The sequence below is a fragment of the Crocodylus porosus genome, unplaced genomic scaffold (assembly GCF_001723895.1).
Source record: "Crocodylus porosus isolate Cpor-Errol unplaced genomic scaffold, CroPor_comp1, whole genome shotgun sequence".
In the NCBI taxonomy this organism is placed as follows: Eukaryota; Metazoa; Chordata; order Crocodylia; family Crocodylidae; genus Crocodylus; species Crocodylus porosus.
Window position 1 is genome coordinate 96,146,202 of NW_017728886.1, and position 10,745 is coordinate 96,156,946.

Genomic DNA, 10,745 nt, shown 5'->3' on the forward strand with positions numbered 1-10,745 from the left:
AAGGCTGAGGGGGGACCTGATAACTGTCTATAAACTCACTAGGGGGGACCAGAAGGGTTTGGGAGAGACCTTGTTTCCCCTAGCACCCCCTGGCATAACAAGGAATAATGGCCATAAGTTGTTGGAGAGTAGGTTTAGATTAGACATCCATAAAAACTACTTCACAGTTAGGGCAGCTAACTTCCAAGGGAAGTGGTGCTGGCTCCTACCCTGGGGGTCTTTAAGTGGAGGTTTGATGCCTACCTAGCTGGGATCTTTTGAGCCGAGTTTTTTCTCCTGCCCAGGCAGGGGGTTGGACTTGAAGATCTACAAGGTCCCTCCCAACCCTACTTCTATGATTCTATGAACCCTAAAAATAAAGGTGCAAGTTAAGCTATATTTGCATTGAGCTTCATGATTTGCAGCTGCAATTAGAAGCACATACATTCTGATTTGTCTGTGGTTGAACTGCAAACAGGGAAGCTAGGCAATTTGAAAATCTAGTTCATTGCATCTAGCAGTAAATGTTACTTGGATAGGTGTGATTGTAGATCTGTTTATCAAATCCTGTTGGTCTGTTGACATTATACTTAAACAGTACAAGCACAGATTATTGCACAGTTAAGCAAAAAGTCCAGGAGGTAGGTGGCATATCCTATTTTTTATCATTGTGCAGGAAAACATGGTCTTGCATTAGCAAATATGAAGCTATAGCAATAATGCTACTAAGGCTGAGTTCATCAATGTTGTAAGTGCCATGACTTCCAAGTCAATAAAGTAGTTCAAAATGCATTCAAGAGTTTTCCTGGATTGAGGTCAGTCTTCAGTACCTTAAGGTCTGAGTCCTAAGTATCACTGAAATAAAGAGAAGCAAAGTACAAGTAGTTGCAAAATATATTTGTATGCTTGGTCAGTTAAAAACTTGAGAATTGAATAGTTCTAAGTATCTAGTATCCATGCCATTTTAATTAGTAATGATCAAGCATCACAAAATTCAGAGATTCATTTCCAATAAGCACACAACGTTTTGTACGTATCTTCAGACTCTTGAGTCTTGAACATTCAGCTCCAAGTCTCCTAAGTACTACCTATCTTGTAAGATTTCTAGTACTTGCTCCTCCTCTTTTGGGCCAGAAATACCACAAAAAATACCATATTTCACAGAATAAGACAGTTCAGCTTCCAGTGCTGGCAAGAATCTAGAAATGTGTTAGGAGTCTGTATCAGTCTTTAGGGCTATGTGGTCCTGCAGAACATTTCTGTAATTCTTCTGAGCAACTGCATTAGGTTGGGTCAATGCGTTCAACTCAGGTTTTAGAATCTGTCTGAGTTGAAAGAAGGAGGTGGGGTAGGAAAACAAGAGTCATGAGAGAGCCCAAGAACAGCCCACTGAGAAGAAAATTGAAGGTTCTTACCTATTAGTATAATAGCTGATTTCATAATAAAGGCAGAGCCCAGGGAGTAGATTTTAACAATGTACGTTGTGTGTGTTGCATTACGAGTAGAAGACACAGAAAACAAGAAAAGTTTACTGATTTTTACCAAAGCCTTCTAAAAGTTTTTGCAAGTTTGGAATAAGGATTTGGGCCAATTTTTCTTTTATCCAAACCCAGTTGTCTAGCCCTATTTTTAATCCTGTTAATTACAGCATCCCTATCAGCAATTAAATAGCTCCCAGATTATCAAGAATGCTGCCAAAATTCTATAGTTCATTAGATTCTCTGTAATGTTAGCTCTTATATTAGCATTTCAAATTTAAATAAAATGCTTGCCAACTATTTTTGGAAAAGAACAAACACCAATACTTGGCACATCTGTACCTCCTCAAAGCTTTTCACAGAGACTCATTTACAAGCTTTTAGTTTACCTAAACTTCATGACACCCCTGTGTACTGGATTATAGAAATTCAAAGATCACTACAGAGACCCTTTCTCATTAACAAAGTTGGGTCTCATAAGGGGTAGGCAACAAGGAAATTGTATACTATGACATTTTGTAGTCTTCAGTTAACTACCAATGGCAATCAACTGAAACAAATCTAACACAAAGGATCCAATTCAGCACATCATGTGCTTAAGTATATTTCTATTTAGTAAATAATTTAAACATTTCCTGAACATAAAGCACATACCTAAAGTTAAGTATATGATTATGTGCTTTGGTGTTGAGATGTACATTTGAATCACAGCTTGACTATCCAGGACCCAGTGACTTTATTGTCATCTAGTCCTTATGAAAACAAGAAATGCATCCTGTATGTGATACCTATTGTATTCTTTCAGAAGGACTCTGCAGCACTTTGCAGACTTACTCTATCTCTCTATGTATATGTGTATGCCTATGTGTATGTATATGTAAATGTGTGTGTGTGTATACAGTATGTGCATGTGTGCATGTGTGTGGAAATTAGAAATATAAACATTATACTGTGTTTTCAGGGCTTGATCAAACTCATCCATCTTTCATTTGACCATTAAGAGGAATGTAGGACATTGAATTCAGTCTTTATTCTCTTAAGGAGATTATCTTGTGGGGTGGGAGAGAAGAAACTTCAAAGACTTTCTGCACCCTCGTTATGCCTAATATCTTTTATACCAGCCATAGCATTATCACAGCTGGGAGTTGAGTGTTTCAGCTGTGATTATAGATCATAAAGTCAAACATTTTATGTAGTCTTTGATTTGCAACATTTTGTACTTTGTCAGCAAGTTGATTTCTATGCCATTAAGAACCACAAGCACCTCACAAACAGAAGTTGAGTACCTCTAGACCTTAGGTACATTGAAATCCCAGTCAGTTTCTTGCTTATCTTAGATATTTTGGGTAATATAAGAATTATATTGTAGCCATGATGGTCCAGAGATTATGTGAGAGGCATAGATGTCTTTGAGTGATATCTTTTATTGGATGAACTATGTAGTTGGGATGAAGTTAGACAAACTTTCAAATACAAGACTTTCAAACTTGTCTAGGCTTTCTGAGCTGAGCATCTCATATTTAAACCTTTTGGGATTCACAAGCTCTGTGTATCTTCATACTTAAATCCCCGAGGGGGCCTGACTGGCATGCTTAGAGTACACCAAACATGTCTGAACAGCACAAAACACAGAAGTCATAGTTACTTCTATTCAAAGTCATGACTGCCAGAGAAGGATGTGGTTAAGATGCTGCCTGGCTCAATGGTTAGAGCATTTCCTCAGAAAGTGAGAGAGCTGGGTTCTTGACCCATCTAAGCCTGAGGAAATTGAACTACGTATCTCCCACTTCCTAGGACATAGTCTTGGAAGCTAGAGACTTTCCTTAGTGAAGGCACTCTCCATCCTTTCTGTGGAAGCTGTGCCACTGTTCAGTGAAGAGTCCAAGATTCAGAGAGAAAGTAAGCAAAAGAAGTATGGCTCAGTTGCCCGGTATTTAGGGTATTCTCCTAGGGAGGAGAACATCTGGTTTTAGTCCTTCCTCTCAGGGACTGTCAGTGTACTTTTCCGAACGACTCTTCAGTGGAAAATGAATAAGCAAGCCCACAGGCTGTGGGTAGGGTGCTCTGCTGGAAGATGTGGGTTTGAACCCACTTAGACTGAAATGAGCCTAGAACCTAGGTCTTCTGCTGCTACCAACCTAGAACTTTGGTTGGTGAGCTTTTTATCAAGTACCATCACCCCACAACCAAAAGAGTGACTTGGCAACCCCTAGACACCTAAATCTAGGAAGTGGTATCTGACTGTGAATCCCAGTCTCAATCACAGTGTTGCAGGTAGCCATATAATTAGGGAAAAGATGCAGTATTTGAGACATACCTCTGTCTTCAGTGTTTGCTGCTGGCTGGCTTAGGCATTCCTCTCTCTACATGTGGACTGTGAATCCCATTGCTAGGCACCTGATGCTCCCAATTTACTCTGCGGAGAACTTAACCGCCTAGCTCAAATTTTCAAATTGCCCATTTGAACCAGCCACCTAAAAGTTATACTTGATGGTGCTAAGTCCCATTGTAGATATTCCCCTAAGCTGTCACGCAGCAATGCTGTGGCAGGGAAGGAAATGAAACCCAGTTCCTCCGTGTCATTGTCCAAAACAGAGTTATTCAGCTTCTGAGTGTCTCGGGGCCATCTGGGCTGTGCAAGGCACCCCACTTCCTGCCACACAGGTCACACACATTCAAAGGGCTCTGCAGGAGGGATGGGAGGCCAGAGACCCCAGCAGCACCAGAAGGAGTGGTAGGGAGAGTGCCAGTCAAGTGGAAGCCTGCAAGTTCACTCCTCATGAGTCTTAAGTGCCCCATGGGCTGTGACATGGACAATCCAGGTCTTGTGTAAAACCAATCATCTTCCTTAGAGGAGAGGAAGTAGCTATCAGAAAGTAAAGTAAAATCATTACTGGAAGGAACTGGATAACTCTTAACAAATCACTAATAATAAGAATGAACATGAACATAAATGCCAGTAAAGTTAGTAAATGAGAAATGGGAAAATAGCCTTTATTCCTTTTAAAGCCATGGAAGAAGAATTTATTGCAGACAAAAAGCTGAATGCTCTTAGCTCCTTACCCCCCACACCCTAATTTTGAGCTGGGGCTCATTTCTTGAAGGGGGGATATAAAGAAAAGGAGCATCATCAGTATAGTTCTCTTTTTGTCATTCTGAAGAATTCTGAGTTTTCAATAGTTGCCTCTGATTTGAAGCTGTTCTTGAGAAAGTAGCATCCTACAGAGAAAAACAATTTCAGAACATCTTAGTAAGAGCAAAGTGATAACCTACATATTTTTTCTATTACAAAGACATCTAGCTGAGAGTCAGGAGATCTGTATTATATTTGCAGCTTTGTTAATTACTCTTTTTTTAAACCAAAATCAAGCCAGTAGGCCTTCTTATACCTTTCTTTCCGAGCAGTAAAATCAAGATAATTTTATTTACCCACCTCTGCAGAGGGCTCTGAAATCTATAGATTAAAGGGCCTATGTGAGTGCAGAGCGTTATTACTTAGAGAATCTGCAGAAAAAAAATCTCATTGAGCTCAAAGGGATATGTGTGAGAAGCCCTTTTGTCCATTTACATCATTCTATACTGCAGCCTCCTATGACAGATTCACTGATCGCCATTAATAGCTTCTATTATGTCCGGCCACATTTAGTTAATAAACCTAAATCTCCTGAAGTTGTTGAAGGAGGAAATAAAGAGTTCAGAGAAATATAAGAGAGCTGTGAAGGGGGACGGACACAGAGATTTAGGAAAACAGTCATTCAGTGTTTTCAGAAAACATTTAACTTCCTCAAAAATGTAGTAATTAAATCTCTAATTACTCTCTTCATCACAGAGAGCAGACACCAGTTCCAATGAGCTGTCATTCTAAGATGTGATAGTTATTTTCTTAATTACTTTAATTGCTTTTCTTTTTAGAAAGAAAATTTTATCTTCCATCTCTTCAGAAAGACTCAATAGCTGATGGTGACTGGAGACACCATATTACTGCTATAGAGAACCTTTCAGATTTCTGCAAAACATGTAAATCCCTGCTGTGCCTCCTGCTTAATGGTAATCTAATGATACACCGTCATAGAGTCATTGAAGTTAGAGATGGAAAAGACTTTTAGGGCAAGAAGCCCATCCCATTGCACAGTTATAGTCCCTGCATCATATTACTTCAGTATATTTTTCAGGGTTTTAAATCATTCTTAATATCATGTTCTTGTCAAGCAAAGGAACTGATTTCTAAAGAACAGGTTGGAAAGTCTGTAGTTACTATTAGTCAATGATTTACTGGAGCACATAGAAAGGTGCTGTCAACAAAGAAGAAAATATTCCTTTTAACTTGTTGGGGGACAAGCACTTTTTACCTAGATTGTTTTGCCTATTTTTTTCCTACCTAAGATAGTATGATCTTACTGATATTTACAAGAATCATATTCAAAAGTGGTTTTTTTCCTGCATGGCTACTCTTGGATTTCATCTCTGTTTATTTATGGAAAAAGAGGATTCAAGGAAAGATAGATGTGGTTAGTTGATTTATTGCCCTCCTTTTCAAAGAAAGTATGTGATTGTTATAATGCACTTATTTTCAACATCTGATCTATAAATTGAGTCAGTTAATTACTGTATTCAGTGTGAAGTTAAAAGTAGAATTGTGTCTACATATATATTGTATACTGTGAATAATATATAGCTCAGAACTAAATCCACAGAAGGACTTATGCTATGCAGCACTGAATGTTGGTACAGCTAACTTTTAGGTGCATAGTGGAATCCACAGCCGTACATTAGGCACTTAGGCTCCCTATGCAGTATATAGAAGAGAGTTAAGTGCTTCAAAACAGGATTCATAGCAGGCCATACACTGAGCAGGGAGCCATCTAAACTAGTCAACCATAAATGCTTAGAATAAGGGTCTTAAATCTCACCCCTTTCTAGGATTTTGGCATCTTTTGCTGTGTTACAGGGAGACATCCCTTTCCATTCAAAACTCATAACCATGACACTTCTACTGGAGTTAGGTACCTATGACTTTTATTTGAAAAACAGCATAGGTCATCTTTTTTTTTTCAAAATTGTCCCCATTTATCCAATAGCTCAGGGGTTAAAGCACCCAACCACTCAGTTTGCAGAAGATGTGGGTGCAAGGTCCTAACCATGAGACTATATTCTGGGTTGGGAGCCACTCCTCCACTCCTCTTGACATCGTTCTGCTTTCCATGAAAGGATCAAGTAGTCATTGGGCTAGGGAGGGGGGGTTATGCTCTCTAGCTCAGCAGTGTAATACCTCTAAACCAAGAGCCATATATGTCCCATTGAGCTGCTTTATCCAACCCACTGGCCTACCAATATGCCACTGGAAGTTGATGTGCATGGCCAGGGGGAGTGGCCTTCCATAGAATCTGTGGCCTTTCAGCCCCAGTGGATATGGGGATTGGTGGCAGAAGGGTAAGTGAGGGCTGATACAGCCCCAATCAACCTCTAGCCACTTTGCCTGTCACTACTGAAGCTTCCTACCTCCTCTGCCCCACCACTGCTATATACTGCCATGCCAGAGCCAGAGCTATCACTGCCATATACCCTATGAACTGCTGCAAAGATATGAGGCACAAGGTGGCAGCCGTGGCTCCTGCTCTAGCATGGGTCATGCAACATACAGTGGGAGCTGGAGCTACTGCCACTGCCAGTACAGCTTGCACCATGCAGGAGCCAGAGCTGCCACTACCACTGCTGCAGGCACCAGGAGGGAAACAGCTATCACCGCTACTTGCCAAAGCCACCCCTTGCTCTTGGTTGGATCCATCCTGCAAGGAGCCCTATGGTCTGCATCTGGTCCAGGGAAGGAGTTGAGTTGGACACCCCTGCTAACAGTTGGGACACTCAGCTTGTGGAAGGAAACTGGGTCCCAGTCCTTCATCCAGTAGGTGCTTCAATATTTTATTCAATAACTATTTCATATAAAAGGTGTACACACTGGAACTTAGTTTTCCCCGCTCCCCACCCACCAGGTGAGTAGTTAGACAATGGGGCAGAATCCAGATGTGCAGGCATGGGCAGTTTTTGATGCCACAAACCACATGCGTTGGACATTAAACCATATGTGGCAGTATTAATTTGCAGCACCAGGGCAAAATACTAATTTGCAGGACCAAGATTTCCCAGTAGCAAAAAGGAAAACCTGACAAAAAGTGACACAAAGCATGCCAAAGTGGCATGTGCTGGAACAGACATGGAGAAGGGAGAACAAGCAGCCCAGGACTGCCTGCTCCCCCATTCCCATGCATTGCATAGCACCCTTACTGAAGCACCCTGTTCCCCAGCCAGCCACTCCCCAGGGAAGTTTTTCCAGGACACAGGGTGCCTTGAGAAAGGGAAGCAGGTGGCCCTGGGTGCTGAGAAGCATAGAACCCCTGCACTGAGGCAGGTGCAAAGCAGCTGGCTGAGGTGCAGTGTGCTCAAGACAGAGGAGCAGCCAGCCCAGGGCTGCCTGCTTTCCCATCTCTACATGCCTCAGTGCAGGGGCTCCACAGTGGAGCCCCCACACTGAGGCATGTGTACACAGGGGAGCAACTGCTCCCCTGTCTCAAGGCACACTGCACTGCAGCCAGCTGCTCCACAGCTGGCTGGGGTGCAGGCTGCCTCATCATGTAGAGACAGAGAAGCTGGCTGCCCTGGGCTGCCTGCTCCCCTGTCTCCAGATGCCACTCCCCAGCTGGCTAGAGCACAGCTGCAAGCAGCTTTTGTGCTATTTGTGCTGCTGCAAACAAATGCCCCTGCTCATGTGGAGATGGCTCAGTGTGCTAAGGAGTCATTCTCTGTCTCTAGGACTTAATGAATCTTACAATCCTTTCTGAGCAGTGGAGCCCCTTTAACAGAAGGGTTAGGATGTTCCCTACCTCAGAATTACCAGCAGCCTGGTTGTCAAGGAACTGTCCAGGTGAGAGATATGTTTTGAATCCCATCAGGCAGAGGAGCACATTGAATTTCAGTCTGCCATTACTTGGATAAGTGCTCTATCTCCTAAGCCAAGTGGGGGTTACAAAATGAGGTGTACCACCATCTACTGTTTGAAGCCTTTTCTATTACAAGTGCACTGCCAGCATACCTGGAGGAACACCTAATTTATGGATTTGGATGTGATTAGAAATGAGCAAGGCACTGAATATTGCAACATTTTCAAGACTTGAGTCGTGTGTGGATGAAACGAGGGGCATGTGTGCATGACACTTTAAAGAGGGTTAAATGCTTTTGCACTGCTGTAATGGTGTTAGTGTATGCACACGTCAGTGATGTATTGCACAGTAATTCCAGCTGCTGTAGCAAATTCGGCAGTGTAATGTGCCTTAAATGACTTGGGAATTTTAGTTTGCTGCCCTACAGCTGCAGACTGAAGCACCAGGCTCCATGGAGCTCAGGGGCACTGCAGGAAGCCCGTGCAGGCAGCCTGGCAGGAGCCCAGGAAGGCAGGTTTTGCCTTTTTTCCCTGGAGCCTGCCTGTCTGCCTCAGCTGTGGGGGTGCCCAGTGTTTTCCTCCGTGGCTGTGGTGCCCCCTGGGACTGCCCGAGACAGGTGCCTGTGGGCAGGTACCACTGGGGGCGGGGGCGGCTGCTGCTGCTGCAGAAGGAAGCACCAGTCCCCCCACATCCGCAGCCCAGGGATTGCTCCGTCTGCCATCAGCTTGCCTTCCCCTCCCCATGGCCAGACAGGTAGGTAAGTGGGTGTGTGCCAAGGGTTTAAAGGGCCCTAATTTGAAGCGTTTTTTTTTAAAAACCCACTGCTTCAATTTAGGGCCCCTGTTTCATCTGCACATGGCCTGAGACACTTATAGGAGTTGCCACTGGTGGAACTGTGGATACCTTTTGAAAATCACTGCAGAAAATGGAAATGTCTTTGGAATTTAGGCATCAGTAGAGCAGGTGCTTTGAGGGTTACAATTTTAGAAAATATGCTTTCAGTGAGAGGGAGGTGGGACTAACACACATCAAACTTTTTTGTCAGTGTAAACCTAATTCCCTTATTGGTTATTAATGACACTAAAATACTAATTCAATGAAAATAGTATTTATCTTGTAAGGAATTTAGAAAACATTACCCTTTTAAGCTCTGTCTTAAATTACATCAGTTTGCTTAAATATCTTATCACTGTATGTACTTTTGGGTAATAACACATTCATTTCAGCCAAGAAGATTCTCAAGAACACTTCCATTGAGCTTTTTATCTGGTGTCTAAAGCTTTAGTAAATGTAATGCTTCTGAAAGGTGTACGCAGTGTGAGAGCACTACGCAATCACAACTGGGACCAAAAAGAATATCTCTTGGGGGTATTGGCAAAACAGCAAGCTAAACAATCCACACAGAATTGTTGTGTGAGTAGGTGTGGGCTGTGGTCAATTCCAGAAGTGAAGTGAAAATTATTTAGTTCAAATATAGTGAAGGCTGGCTGTGACTAAAAGCTGCCTTACTGATTGGCTTCCTGTGTGAAATGAGTTGCTGCTATCCTTCCATTTCTTCATAAACAGGAAATCCTTCCTCTCCAAAATGGGCATATTTGTCAACCACGGATTAAATAGGTACACCCTTCTTTAAATGTGCTCTCAATGAAAAGGCTTGAGGTAGGTATGCTAAACATATGGAGAAACTATGGCTACCTATTCTTGTGAGATCCACTGTATGTAAACACAGGACTTTGCTTTATGGGGTAGTCAATTTGGTCCCCTCTAGAAGCATTACATTTACTAAACTTTAGAAATAAAATGAAAAAAGCAGTCAAAGTATTCTGGAGAGATTTTCTTAGCTGAAATTTCACACAGACTTTCACACAGACATTAGGGCTGGAAGGGATCTCGGAAGAACAAGTCCAGCCCCCAGCCTGAGGGGCAGGAAGTCAGCTGAGGTCATAGGATCCCAGCAAGATAAGCATCCAATTTGCTCTTCAAGATGTTCCATGTAGGTGCTTGAACCACCTCCGATGGCAGGCTGTTCCAGACCTTGGGGGCTCGGACAGTAAAGAAATTCTTCCTTATGTCTAGCCAGAAACAGTCTTACAGTAGTTTTATAACAGTACAACCTTGTCGTAACCTGGGGCGCTCTGGTGAGCAAATGTTCCCCCAGGTACTGGTGGTCACCCGGATAAACTTATAGGTGGCCATCAGATCACCTCTGAGCCTGCGCTTTTCCAGGCTAAAGAGCCCCATGGCTCTCAGCCTGTCATTGTAAGGTCTGTTTTCCTGACCTCTGATCATGCACGTGGCTCTCCTCTGGACTCTCTCAAGCTTCTCCACATCCTTTTTGAATTGTGAAGCTCAA

General features: G+C 42.6%; 1 protein-coding gene across 1 annotated transcript in view; it reads left to right on the top strand.

The window, feature by feature from the left end:
* The window catches only part of CNTNAP2 (contactin associated protein-like 2), a 1,403,431-nt gene that overhangs the window by 1,107,012 nt on the left and 285,674 nt on the right, over window positions 1-10,745 (top strand). The window lies entirely within an intron of this gene.